Source organism: Melospiza melodia, chromosome 9 (assembly GCF_035770615.1).
Source record: "Melospiza melodia melodia isolate bMelMel2 chromosome 9, bMelMel2.pri, whole genome shotgun sequence".
Classification (NCBI taxonomy): domain Eukaryota; kingdom Metazoa; phylum Chordata; class Aves; order Passeriformes; family Passerellidae; genus Melospiza; species Melospiza melodia.
This window is the reverse complement of record NC_086202.1, coordinates 27,637,151-27,652,101: the sequence shown is the minus strand read 5'-3', so window position 1 is coordinate 27,652,101 and position 14,951 is coordinate 27,637,151. Positions and strand designations below refer to the sequence as shown.

The 14,951-nt window shown below is 41.5% G+C and overlaps 1 long non-coding RNA gene across 1 annotated transcript in view; it reads right to left on the bottom strand.

Annotated features, from left to right (window-relative positions):
* Window positions 1-2,734: 2,734 nt before the first annotated feature.
* LOC134421683 (uncharacterized) overlaps window positions 2,735-14,951 on the bottom strand; it is a 94,293-nt gene continuing 82,076 nt past the window's right edge. Inside the window, exon 3 of the long non-coding RNA XR_010028661.1 lies at window positions 2,735-5,251. This is a non-coding gene — a long non-coding RNA (uncharacterized LOC134421683). The remainder of the gene's footprint in view (window positions 5,252-14,951) is intronic.

The window sequence follows — 14,951 nt, the reverse complement described above, 5'->3', positions numbered from 1 at the left end:
TTTTCTTTTTGTTTTTTTTTTTTTATTACTCTTAGTGAGTAGCTTAAAAAGTAAAAAGACAGAATTTTCCCCAGGAGACTGATTCTCCTCAGGCAGAATCCATATTTTAAAATGACTACCATAAATGTGATGCAGTAATAGACCTTCATCCCTAATGCAAGCACTGGCAACAACTGAGGCATCCAAGGCATCATTTACTAGAATATATCTGCAGATGACTTTTTGTGGCTTTTTGTAGCAATCTGACTTCAATTCAAACCATAATCAGCTAATCACTGGCAATTTTCAGATATGACTCAAGCTAATTTTAAGACAATCTGCCTTAGTTTTGTTAAACTGCCCTGGAGATGATGTTTATGTTGATGTCCATTAGTATTCCAACTGACAGTAATGTAAGCTCAACAAAAAGAAAAACCCAAAAAACCAAAACCAAACAAAAAACCCACACCCACAATAAAAAAAGGCCTCTCTCTAAAATGAACAATAACAGAAAGTCTGCCAAGCTGATGTGCAGAAAATGGAAGTTGGTTTTTTGCCACCTGTGTCCCCCAGCAGGTGAGCAGCAGGATGGAGCTGTGTAAGAAGCAATGGGTCATACAGAATGTTTACCCTGACTGGAAGGGGAACCTCAGCTCCTCTTCAGCACTGAATGCCAAAACATTTCCTGTGCCTAAAATCATGGAAACTAATAAGGAGTTGGAATCCAAGGCCTTACAATGCGCCTGTGACTTTTTGAAAGATCTTTAGCTTCAAACCACAGACAACTTCCCTGCTATGCATCACTGAGGAATGTAAATGAGTTTAGAACTTGCTTGATTGAGGAGTCTTTTTCCTTGTTTTTTGCCTTTTAACCATATACTTGATTTTTTCCTCTCTTTGCATCACATAGATTTAGATATACACAACATCCCATTTGCAGAGAAATAACCCCCACAACACAGAGGGATGCGTCCTTCAGTCATGCAGCCAAAGTGAGGTGCTGAGAGGCTGAAGTGGGCAACTAAACCAAATGAGCAGATTTCTTTCATTAAAACACTGTAAGTCCATTAGAATGGGTAAAGCCTGTTTCTGGCACTTCTAAAAATATAAGGGATGTTTTTGGCATCAGTTGCACGGAAGGTAAACACTGAGGTCCATTTCTTGAATATTGTTAGTGCAGCAGTAACCTCACTAAGAATCAGTGGTTTGATTTCGCCACTGTGGTCAGCAAAAGCTGTTGCCATTGCTTCCTTTGCCCTCTGCGTGCCAGTAATAGGAAATTCAAGGGCTGTGGGGTCCCTTGGCCTCTGCTTGGGAGCTGGGGAGAGAAATCTCTCAGTGCCAGAGACACACAGGGTCTGTCCCTCCCAGCTCAGAGACCTCGGTGGTCTTGGCACCTCACTGTAGAGGAGGAACAAGATGGAATTATCACCTAAACCTTCATGGAATCCACAGAGAGAGGGACAGGAGAATCTTAGTGAGGCTAATGATACTTGATCAAATTTGAAAACAGCATATCACACAAAAGCCCATGAAATATGGGCTTTCAAATTTCATATCAATCATCACTTAAGGGGACTGAAATGAACAATAAAAAATATGACCCCAATGTGTTGGGCAATCAGATATTCAGTGCTTCATCCTGAGCAACACCAGGCAGGAAACACTTCTGTGGCCATCTCCTGTTTTTATCTCCATTAACTGTGATCACTGAGGAAGTGGACCTGGAGTCATAAACAATTTTGCTCAGTGCACGAGGGTGGTGGGATGGCAACCAGAGCAATAATGCAGCTAAAAAGTGACTACAGATTAACAGAAAAATTTCAGAATGTGTTTCAGAAATCAGTGGTCCTTCAACCTCAATAGTGTGTTCTGCTGGCTGCATCTCAAAAATATGAACAGCAGAAACAGGTCCACAGAAATAAAAGGATTGGTTCTGTAGGAAAACTTTCATAAGGAGAGAATGTGAAATGATCCTACCTGTTTATCATGGATGAGAGAAATCAGACAGAACAAGCTCCTGCTAGACAAAGTAATTAACAGCATACTTGTTCTCAGAAAGGTCTTCTTTAACAAGATTTTAAAAAATAAAACATGATTTAATTATGGTAGGTAACTGCAGCTGTGAGGCTTGCACTGATCATATATGAGAAACACCATATTACATGATGTGTGTTGCAGGTAACATATTACACACTGTAACATAACAATTTACAGAATGCTACCTAAAATATATGTGATATAGCATATGGCATAGAATATTCTGATGTATGATATCGGACCAAATTAATGTTTTGCAATTTTACATTGTGATTCATTATAGATGTATGTATATCCACATTACAGTACATTATGTATAATATTTACAATGAATGCACATGTAATGCTATAGGTACATGTGTGTATAAAACAAAATTTTAAATGTAATCAAATACAGACTTAATAAATTAACACCAAATTTATTTCTGCTCACAGGTAGCAAATATATAGAAGAGAAATAAAAGAAAGGAATTTGAGGTGAATGAGAAGAAACTCCATAGGTATATTAGATAAAATTAGGTAACCTCGATATGACTTTAGATTATGTATGCATATTTTTATAGGGTGCAGATGTTGAACTGTGTCTAATGATGCATATTTCAAAAGTAGATGCACAAATAAAGCATGTTATTTTTGTATTTATAAAATATAAAAATCCTACACACACACAGATATTTCCATATATGACATATATAGAATAAGAGATGCCATCATGCTCTACAGATTTTTGACTTGATATAAAAAGCAATTTTTCCCACACAGGTCATTCCATGACTGCCCATTAGGAAGGAGTTTCCTGGATAACAAGATGGAGTAGCAGCAATAATTACTGGGTTGAACAAAACTTTTTCTGTGTGTCTGAGACACACTTGAGATAGTTTTACATTGCCACTGTCACAAAGCAGTTACAGAAGAAAGAAAGCTTCTAAGGCTCTTTTTGGGGCAGATCCCAACACACCCAGTCCCAGCTCATGTCTGAGTGCAATGTTCTGAACGTCACTCCTTTGCCACTGCATGCTGATGCTGCAGCCAGAGGGGCAGCCTTGGTGCTGTGTGCCAGGGCATGTGGACTTGTTAAGAACATTTTTGTGCATTTGACAAGAAACTTCTGCTGCCCAAGGAGGCTCCCAGCTCCCCCATGAGCTGTGCTGTTCCCACAAAGCCCCTCCTGCCCTGGCCTGATGGGGAGGGAGGGACACTGTAGGGCCAGTGTGACTGGCCCAGGGAGTAATTTAAAATACCTCCCATGCACATTTTGCACAGCAGCACTGCCACCTCCATAAATATTGATGGGAAGCAAATACAAGAGGAATTTGTGCAAAATGAATACATTTTAAAAGGGCTGTATAAAATATTCAGAGGAAATATGTCCAGCATGAGCTAGAGGCCCAAATCTGGGAGTTACTGGCACATTCCCTGAGCACCAAGCACCTGAGACAGGCCTTGGTGTTCAGCAGAACCAGTGCCCATAGTTCAGCACTTGGTGCTTTACAGCCCTGCCAGACTGCTTGGACCAGAGATACCCTGCTGGAAGCTCTTAAAGCACTCTCTGACTTCTGGTACTGCCATAGGTCAAAGTCAGGTATTCAATGAGACTAATGTGGAACTCCCCCGGTTAAATGGAAGAATAAGAATACAGTTTTACTATTAAAATGAGAATTTTGTTCCACACTTAAGTAATTCTTCATTAAAAACACAGCCCAAGTAGTAGATCAAGTACAATGGTAAAAGAGAAAGATAATCTCATGTTTGGTTCCAGTAATGCTGAGCTGTATTTTTCTGGTCTCAGCACTATCTTTTAGCAGAATTAAGATTTATTGAGCCTTGTTTGTTTCAGACAAACAATGGCTTCCCTTTCATAGCTTTTTGCTGGGGGGGAGGTATTCATTCCAAAGGTGAGGAAATGAATCAATATCCCTTCCATTGCATGTTGATTTATCTCCATTTTGAACTCTTCCTTGAAAAATGGTGAAATATTTTCATCATTTGTGTGTGTGAGGAAGGCACCCAGCTAAACCTCCAGCAGGATTAAAATTATTAACAGATAATGTTCCAAGCCACGGCAAACACAGAGGTCACAGAGCTCACCTTAGGCTGGTGTGTGGAGTATCTCAGATAAACACACACACACGTGTGCAATACCTGGCAGAGCAGAAAGCGAAGTATGGGCACAGCCACTAAGCTGGCTGAAATGGGAAATCCAACAGCAGCAAAGGCCAGTGCTGTTGCTGTGCTGCAGGAGGGACAGGACAGAGTGTCCCAGCCTTCCCCATGCCCAGCTGCCCTGTCAGGGTGCAGTTCCAGCAGCCCATCCCATGGCTGTGTCACCTAAGCAGGGCTGAGGGGCTGGGTGCAGGCAGACCCCTTACCTGCAGGGACAATCCCTGCTCCAAAGCCTCCAGGTGCTCTGCAGTGATCAGCACTACCACAAAGCATCCTGGTGATGCATCTGCCTGGAAAACACAGCTGGGAACCATCTTAATGCTCATTCATTTATTAATGTGTCAGATGGCCATGCAAACACCTGAGTGGAAGCCAGACAAAGTCTTGAGCAAACTTCAGTTGCCTGCAGGCTAAAGTCTCAACTCAGAGTGCTCCTGGGATAGCTGGGAAGGGGGACACAGAGACACAGTTGTCTCACATGTGCTCTTATTAGCACCCACTCCTCTACTGCCATATGGCACCTCATGCTGAGATATGCTGTAAACAAAATTGCAGAAGTCTAAATAATATTTAAGTAAAAACAGCATAGGCCCAAGTGTTTCTTGGTACAGCTGAGAGGTGTAATCATTCCTTTTCATCATTTCAACTATGTCTGCTCAGCTGCCTTTACAGTGAGTTCCATCTCTGTCTAATTCTTTTCTGAAGTTAGAAGTGAAAGTTCATTTGATGATAATCAATGAATCACACACTATTGGCACTGGGTTAGTTGAGTGCTGCTGTGGATGGCAGCTCAGCTGGCCTTCTATTGTAGTAAAGAGATTGAATTTTCAGTAAAACTGGCATCCTTGGAGGGCCTGTGGTGAATTACAGCGCCTGTGGGAAGTCAGCCTTTCCTGGCAAGGAAAAATGAAGTGGAAAGCAATTTTCAGTTAAGAATTTCCTTTCTTCAATACCTGATGAATTCTGGAGCAAGTCTTCAAGTTCCTTTGTGCCTGTGCCAGACACCCACAAACACAGGGCTGCACAGCTGCCAACCATCCTGGAGTGAGAGGTCAGTACTGCAGTACATCTAGGGAGAGATAAGATGATGAAAGTAGCAATGGTTTCAAACATTATTCACAGAAACACAGAATGTTCTGAGTGCAAGGGTCCAATAAGGACCTTCAAGCCCAGCTCTAAAGTGAGTGGCTCATAGAGGGATTGAATCCACAACCTTGGCATTATCAGCACCAGGCTCAAACCAACTGAGCTTACTTCAGTGTCAATTCAAATCACATTTCAAAGAGATTTTTTTTTTGTTGTTTGGACACTTGTGAAACAGGACATATAGGTAGCACTTCTAGACAAAATCTAACCAGCTTCATCATGGCAAATCACCAGCTCCTGGGGATTCCATCAGACACTTGTATTGATTCCTGTCATGCCCACACTAAACCCACCATTTCCCTGCCTCCCTTCACTAACTCTTTCCACTCATAGCATTAACCACAATAAAGGACTATACTGTAACTACTACAACTATGTATTACACCTGCATTTAACCTGACAGAAGAGACAGTCCAAAAGAAAATAAAAGAAAATCTAGCTCTAGGTTGGGACATACCTTTTTCTAAGAAATGGGTCTTAAACTCTGTGTGAAGTTAATTGCCAATAATATATATGTGGTTTTTTGTCCTTCTCCATCCCTGTAAGGATGTTTTTTTTACTTTTTCCTGCAATTGACCTAAGCCTTGTCCTCTGCATGCCATGGTTATACAGTGTATGTGTCAATCAGTTGCACTGACACACATTTAGTTGTAAGTAATTATGTTTGGCCAGATAAAATTGTACAGTTAAACTTAATTATCACCAGATGTGTTCCAATATAGCCTTTCACCCTCTGAATTACCCAATATGCTCTCACTCACACTTTTACTTTAGCTCATTAATTGACTCAGTAAGTAATCCCAGACGAATACCTGTAATGAGGGAGGTGCTAAGATGTAGGGCTACAGGCTGGGCTGTGGCTTTGCCTGGCAGCCTCAGCAGCCTGGAAGCCTGGCTTTTGGAAGGGCAGGCTCATGGTCCTGAATTGCTGCAGTGCCTGCGGTGTTACCTGTTCCCTCCCAGGCTCAGCTCCACTGGAATGGGGGGGTGGTTTTGTTTGCATCCCCATTTATCAGTCAGAGGAAGCTGGGCACAAGAAACAAGAGCTGAATGCATCAATGTTCCCAATCAATGCTCCCATTCACGTGGGTGAGAGGAGGGCAGAGGAAGAGCTTTGCCTCACAGCTTGACTTTTGGTTGCCAGGACAGTCCCAAGGACATTTGTCTGTGTGGAGCCCATGGATCATTGCTGCTCTTGGGGATTTCGTCCCAAAGAGCCCCTCAGATGTGAGAAGCAGGAGGATCCTTCAAAAAGAGAGGAGCCAGGCCACTGAGACCTTTCCTCTCTCAATGCAATTAAGTTCCTGCCTTATTGTTGGGGTTTTTTTTCTACATTTTCCTACCACTTCTTTTCCAAACTTGCACTTCTTCCAGTAATGATGCATCCCACTGGGGGGAAAAAAGGGAAAACCTTCACTGTTTACTTGGAATCTTTGCTGAATTGATTACAGGTATCATAAAACACTTTACCCAAGGACTGTTCATTGCTGTGATTTATTTAATATGGCTGTATAAAAGTAGATACTCCAACACCAAATTCTATGCAGAAGAGGTAATTCAGAAGGCATATGTTTTGTTTATTAAAAAGATAAAATGAAGGCAACAAATCTTCATAATTCAAAGCATACTAATGGCCAGATTCTATGATCAATAGTGAGCTCTCTCCTCATTTTGTGTGCCAAAGAAATTATTGCTAGATAGCATTACTACATTAAATTCAAATTGGATATTTCTTGCATCTCCATACCAAGAACGATGTAAAAATGAAGTCATGAAAATTCCCTGCCTTAGAGAAAACTTAACAGGATGAAGGTAACACATTTTTGAAGAGTGTTGGCCCAAAAGTCCTGGGAGAACAAGGTTTAAACTGAAGAGGTGGAAGAAGGGTGGGAGGAGGGGTGTGGAATGATATTGTCAATTAAACCCTGGGTGAGGGAATGGAAAATGACATCACCTGCTTATTTCTGCCACCCACGCCAACACACAGGACTGATAAACACTGCAAATTCCAGCTTGGTGAAGTGGGACACTCAAGAGTAGATTTAAAGGGACAGTTTCTCAAAATGCTATTTTAGAGGGGGGGAAGAGAACAATAAAACATCTTGGCTGTGTTATATGTTTGATGCTCATCCAAAATGATTTTGCCTGGCCCCTGAAATATTAACCTGCTTGCCTTGGAGGTGATCACTCTCCCCATCCTCTGCTTATTACTTTCTTTCCCTCCTACATTATGAAGCTCCTTGAAGAAATAAACAAACAGCAAAACTCACCACTTTGAATGAGTTACTTCATCTTCAAGAGACTTTTATAAAAGGAAGGATTAGAGGTGCACAGGGAAATTAAGGACATGAAGGAGAGGAAGACAGGCATTTATTTTATTCCATGTGTTCCATGTCACATAAACTGTCAGGTGACCTCAGACTTGTGTTGTGCTCATGTTTCTCACTACAGACCAATGATCTTCCTTGAGAAGGTGAGGAAAAATCTCCCTTGGAAGTCCACTGGATTTTAGAAAGCAGTTTCTGAGCCAACAAGCCAGGAGTCCATGGTTTGCCTTTGGGTGCTAACCAACAGCGGCATTTAGAAACCTCAGAGAATCTCATATTGTCCAAGGTTATCCCCATCTGGCTTTCACTGGGTGGGCACAGACAGGTTTCAGGGACAGGAGATGGGCACAGGGCAGCGGCTCAAGCTGAAACCTTGTGACTGAGGTAACTGTGACCTTGCAGAGCCAGGAATTGTGCTGGCAGTGCTGGGTGGGTGCCTGGAGGGTCAGATCTCTTCCCAGCCCTGCAGTCACTGCAGTGAGGAGCAGCAGGGAGGGCCCAGTGCAACACACAGGCTCTCGGAAATCTCAGTGCTCAGTTTCAGAGAGAAGGGGAAAAACCCAATAATTATTACAAATAAAATGAAGTTTGTTCAGGAAGGGCTGGTTTCCACAATTGGAATAGGCTCCTCTACTCCAGCCAAAGCCCACTGCAATAATAGGAGTTTGACCATTCCCTGCCTGCTGCTCAGAGCAGTGTGAGCCCAGCATGGTGTGAGCTTCTGCCCTGCAAACCCCTCCAAGCCCAGCAACCTCTCCTGCACCCTGGCTGGCTGTGAGAGCCCCTGTGCCCTCACAGCCTGCCCAAAGCCCACAGGCGCCCACCACACCTGGCTGGCTTTCCTCACTGCTGCCCACTGTCCCCAGCCCTCCTGTGACGAGATCTAGCACAAAATGCATTTTCAGCACCATACCCATGGTTATAGCCAAAGAAAAGCAATTTTCCCCTCAGGAGGTGAGTCCTCTGAGCTCCTTTGCTCAGTAACCTCATTGAGCAGCTCCAGAAGCACAAGGTTACTGCACTTACTTAATATGCAACCCAGCACTGTGTATTTTCATACTTAATATGCAGATCTAATTGCTTGCCTGCATTTTGATTACCTTCTCTTCCTGGAATTTGCTCTTGTGTGGCTAATCCTAGTGAACTTCAAAGCATGAACTCGGTGGCTTTTATTTTTTTATTTCTGCAGTTTGTGTCTGAGGCCAATGTCAAAACTCTTTGTAAGGACAACAACTTATTTTTTTTTAGTTTAGAAAAAAAAAAAATTCTCCTGGAAGTCAGTTGTCTTCTTTTTTTAACATCAGGACCTTTACTATGACTGACCTGGAAGGTTACCCATTTGGTCTGGCCTTAATTAGCCCTTGCACATTAAGTCTTCTGCCAGCAGCATCCTCAGTCCTGCCTACCTAATGCCAGCCTCAAGAATGGCTCATATGTAATTCCTTTTAAGAGAAAGGCTATTCTTCATTTCTGAGTGTAAATGCAAAGCAATTTGTCTAAGTACTTCTCTGTCTCAAACTGCTAAACCCAACCCACACAAATGCATTTCCCTGTAAGTGCCCCCACTTCCCACACTCTCCCTCACTTTTCACATCTTTTCCCATTATCCACCTCACCAGCAATAAAATGCAATCAATTTGTTTGCCTCTTTTGATGTGGTGAGTGTCTACTTTAAATGCCACCTTGTTTAAAGATTATAAAAAAAAAGAAAGAAAAATAGCCACAGAACAAACTAATCTCCCTTTCCAAATATAAAATAAAAGCTGTCTTATTTTTAGGCTTTGCAGCAGCTCATGTGTCATTTTCATCATTTCTTTCTCTCTCGATGACTGAGAAGCAGTGAGAGGAGGCGAGAAAAACTTTTTTATTTTGTTCCCTCTGGAAAATACATATTCAGAGCTTTCCCTAACCTGATTTCCTTCTGTATTAAATCATCCAGAGCCAAAGCTAAAATGAACCTCAATAACCTGACATATTTGTCAACTTCTTGTAAAATGTGTATCGGTGATTAGACTAATATAACAGCACCAGCAGTGTGCATCATGGAGGCTGTAATTTTTAGAGCTGCAAATCATCAGATGTGCAGCTCATGGCAGCACACTGAGGGAAGCAGGGCTTCCAGGGATGCTTGGGAGCAGGCTGTGAAGTAGGGCAATTTCAACAGAAATGAACCATCCCTTTGCCCCAGCAGCAAAGGCAAGAAGCAGTGCAAGAATCAATTTTAGGCAATACTGGGCCCATTCATTATCTTGTATGAGTCACACAGGACCTGGCTCCTGCTCAGTGGGACCAACAATGAGATGTTCCAGCAATTTCAAGGACAGCAGATCCAGCCATTAACTCTTTCAATTTCTTGGATCCCTCATGAAGAAGAGAAGAATTTTTTCCCCTTTTACTTTTTTTAATGCCCTTCAAAAGAGAGATACTAACACCAGAGGAGCTTTGAGCTCCTGCTCTTGAGACTTAATTTCCCCAAAATGACAAGGAATATCTCTACAGACAGCAGCATTTCTGGCAGGTATCAGCTCAGTGAGCACAGGTGGTAATTCATTCTGATGTCTGGATGTCTCTTCACATGAGGTTTGGGTAGCCAGTGTAATATGCTGGTAGAAACATCCAGCTGGGCTGCACAATTACAAACACAATATCCTGTGCCTTAAATATTTGAGTTTTAGCTTAAACTGCCAGGGGAAAAAAAAAAAAGGTGAATGCTTAGTTCATATTACCACAGCTGCTTTGCATCAAAAAGCCTTTGCAGTGTATAAATACTGATTTTTTTCCTAAATGTATTGACTACCCTAGGAGAACAAGGCATGGATATGCCCAATAAACACCCTTGAAATCCATTCTTCTGTCCTCTCAGCTGTGGTGAAGGAGGTTATTGGGGAATCTGCCAGCTGATGAACATTACAGGGATGTTATTTGCCTTTTGGGACCTTTGGCTGTTGATTAGAAGTTGCAAGCATAAAGAGGGAGGGCGGCTGCAGAAGGGCTGGCTGTGCTGTGCCCTGGGTTTGTCACTGCACTGTGCCCTGGGTTTGTCCCTGAGCTGTGCCCTGGGTTTGTCACTGCACTGTGCCTTGGGTTTGTCCCTGAGCTGTGCCTTGGGTTTGTCCCTGCGCTGTGCCCTGGGTTTGTCACTGCACTGTGCCCTGGTTTTGTCCCTGTGCTGTGCCCTGGGTTTGTCCCTGCGCTGTGCCCTGGGTTTGTCACTGAGCTGTGCCCTGGGTTTGTCACTGAGCTGTGCCCTGGGTTTGTCCCTGCACTGTGCCCTGGGTTTGTCACTGCACTGTGCCCTGGGTTTGTCACTGAGCTGTGCCCTGGGTTTGTCCCTGTGCTGTGCCCTGGGTTTGTCACTGCACTGTGCCCTGGGTTTGTCCCTGTGCTGTGCCCTGGGTTTGTCCCTTTGCTGTGCCCTGGGTTTGTCACTGCACTGTGCCCTGGGTTTGTCCCTGAGCTGTGCCCTGGGTTTGTCCCTTTGCTGTGCCCTGGGTTTGTCCCTTTGCTGTGCCCTGGGTTTGTCCCTGTGCTGTGCCCTGGGTTTGTCACTGCACTGTGCCCTGGGTTTTTCCCTGTGCTCTGCCCTGGGTTTGTCACTGAGCTGTGCCCTGGGTTTGTCCCTGTGCTGTGCCCTGGTTTGTCCCTGTGCTCCTGAGCTCAGATCTGCCACCACGCATGGTGAGAAGGGTGCTGCTGCTGTACCCTGGGCTCTGTGAGCATCTCTCCCCTATTTTCTTGCCCTGGTAGCTAAGTTGGCTGTTTGCTGCCTAATCCACAACACCAGCTCCTGCCTTATTCCCCAAAATGCAGCCTGAGCTGTCCCCAGGCTTCTTGCTTGAACCTTTGTCCCAGCTTGCCAATATCCACACACAGCCCTGGTCCCTCTGTGCTGGGCATGCACCACCTTCCATCACAATCCTGCCCTAAAAACAGAAATTTTCCTTTTTCTCTCAGAGGCTGACAATGTCTCCAGTGGAGAAGCTGGAATAAATACTTGCTCTTTCAGCAAATAGCTATTAATTAGAACTGGTGCTTCATCTGAATGTCTCAAAGTCTGATAGATCTATTCATAGGAAAGAGTCAAGGCACCTAATTTCTGGGTACTCTAAAATTCAATTTCAAGTCTGCTTGGCTGTCCTGGATTTCTGTGGGAAATTATCATGCATAAATTCCTGCTGAACTGTGTTTCTTTATCCTGATGTTGTCAAGTTTGGTGCTTATTTGTTCAAAGGATAATCTGGATTCTGCAGCAGACTGTCCTCATGACTGATGCACGATCCAAAAGGATTGAGGAAAATATCACTCCACCAAATCAAAACTACCAAATAATCTCCTGAGATAAAGAAAAGCAGAAGAGAGAGTTAAAAGTGAGAAGTCTTGAAGGATCTTTCACAGAACTCCAGTGCTGGAAACTTAGGAATTACAATTTTCCTTGAAGGGCTGCAATTCACCTCCAGCCTTTTCAGCTGTTGTAGGGGTTTTATTGTAGGGGTTTTACTCTACCCTGGTCACCAGCCACAGCTGGTTGAGGCCCTGAAGCTACATTTAGCTGGGTTTAGTCCACAACAAGAGCTTTAGGAGAGGAGCAGGTGCCCTACAGGTCTTTTCTTCATATTTTGAAGGAGGTAGTTTACTTTCATTTGAGAGAAAGAGAATATGTGGCTGGATAAATGATGATGTCTAATAACATGCCCAATTATAACCATAACAAGTCCCTTTAGGAGCCTTCAGGTGCAACACAATATTGCCTCTCAGTTGTATTTTGTTTAATATTCACTATTTACCTATCCTCTTACCAAAAGTCTCATCACAATTAGAAATTTCAGTTCTCGTTCATTAGCACTTAAAACAGCATCATGTTAATGCTGATTGGACAAAGCAAACAAAAAAATCCTGCTTTTAGATTGATAACCCCTTCTGTGTGCATTACCATTCTTCCCCTAAGTACAGAATGGATCTTATACATTTCATCTTGTATAAACAAAAAAAAAAAAAAAGAGAAAAAATAGAGAAAACAAGAAATATATATTATATATAATATATATATCTATAAGAAAATAAGAGAAAAATAGAGAAAATGCTGTTTCTGAAAGCTAGAATAAAGATTTAACACAGTATCCTAAAAAATAAAGCATTAAAAGTGAGAAAATAGAGTGGACAAATGATTTTGTAAATTTTTGCCTCCGTGTGTGGTGGAATTCAGTCTCTCATCACAGACTGGATTTGTCCCTCTGTTGTGGTCTGTTCTGGCCATAATGTTACAGAAACTGATAAAGATAAATGGTGGTAAAGAAGCAGGAGCAAAGATAGAGGAACTATGAAAGATGAGGTTTTTATATCCAAAATAGGGACCTGACTTCTAAAGATAACGACACCAAATACAGATCAATAAAGGAGAAAATTAGACTTGAATTAGGTCCTGCAATGAATCTGTGGGACTTTGGTGTTATTTAGCTAATTCCAGGCAGGCTGAGGAATCCAGGACAGGATTTGTGTGAACAAGGATGTCCAAGCCAAACCAAGGACACCAGCTAGCTGCATGTCCTGCCCTGTTCCTCAGCCACAAAACCAGCACACAGGGAAAAGTGTGCCCTGGATCCTCTGGCAAAGCAGAAATCCAGATGGACACAGGGGCTGTGGGACCAGAACCAGCTGGAGGAGATGCTCAAGTGTGGAATGATCTCCCCAAGATCTTTGCAAGCCAACAACCAGGGCTGAACCCCACTGCTTGCTCAGAGACCATGGAAGAATCCTTTGCTATAACTGTGAAAACCCAAATTGCTCGGCTTTATTTTATAAAATCTTTTTTTTTTTTCTTTTCTTTCAGATGTTATTCAGGAACTGTGCACCCCTGAAATAGATTAATATATTTCATTCATCCTGAAACTTCTCTACACTCAGCTCCCCCTTATAAATAATAGCTCGTTCCTCTGATCAAACAGCACCACTTGGAGCACATCCAGAACTGTGGATCAAAATCCACACCTCCTGAGCAGTAAATCCTGCCTTGGGAAGTCTCCTACCCATGCTAAGAAACCACTCAGAAGCACAGCTGTATAAACAAACAGGCTAAATGGAATTTATTATTTTTTAGTACAGTTTAATGCTCTTGTATTTAGCCATTTTTCAAGTAAAATATCTCTCTCTACAATAATTAAATAACAGTAATTTCAGGTGTATATGAGGAACAGTGCAAAGTTCCGTGTCTATGATGATTTTGATTTATGATTAATGTCAAAAATATTATATATTTACTACAGAGAGTTTCAAAGAATAGCATATATATGTAGGCATCATATATATTAAAAAGAAAAGTAAAAGAGGGAAGACTAGGGTAAAATTCTAAGCTTGTTCAAAGACAGAATTTTGAAATTGGATAATTTTAAAGCTTTTTTCTTTTCAAAGACAAAAATCCATTATATTAATACTTTCCATCTGAGGTGCTTGTTTAAGTAATTTGTCTATATCACAATTTTCACAAACTAAGAAACGAAAAAAAAAAACGACTGACATAAAAGGCATGATTCTCTTGAAAAGACACTTCTAAAAATTTTATATATTTTCCGCCCTGGACTAACCCTTTCTGTCATGCCGTCCATGTTCTCTTGATATGGAAAAACAGAAGGAGAAACATTTCTTAAAATACTTTTGTTGTTACAGTTTCAAAACAAATTTAGTTTGGAGTTAGACAAGACTTTCAACAAGAAGGTTCAAAAGCAGATATTAATCACAAAAGACCCCAGAGGACTGCTATATTTTTAATTTCTACAGAGGCATCTCCAGTGCAGGAGCTCTTCATTCCTTCTCTCTCAGTTTCCTGACCTCTTGATAGGGAGAGTAATTTCTACCCATCAGGATGTTTTTAATAAGAAACATTAAAAAAAAAAGATTCATCATCATCATCATCATCATCATTGAATATGTATTATATAATATATAATAATATATAATATATATTATATATTATATATTACATGCTACATAACATATATTATGAGTATATTATATAATATATAATATATAATATATAATATATAATATATAATATATAATATATATTGTATATAATATAATACATGCCATAATAAAATATAATGATAATAATAATACAGATTGATATTGTATTTAAAACTAAGTCTTTATAAAGGCTCTGTTCTTCTAATTAATTCATTCTCTATTCACAAGACCTAAAAATGATAATTACCCCTGACATACAATTTGAGTTGAAAATTGAAAATATAAGCTTTCAATTAGGACTACAGTACAGGAAAGGTTCAGTAATAAACAGAGAGTTTG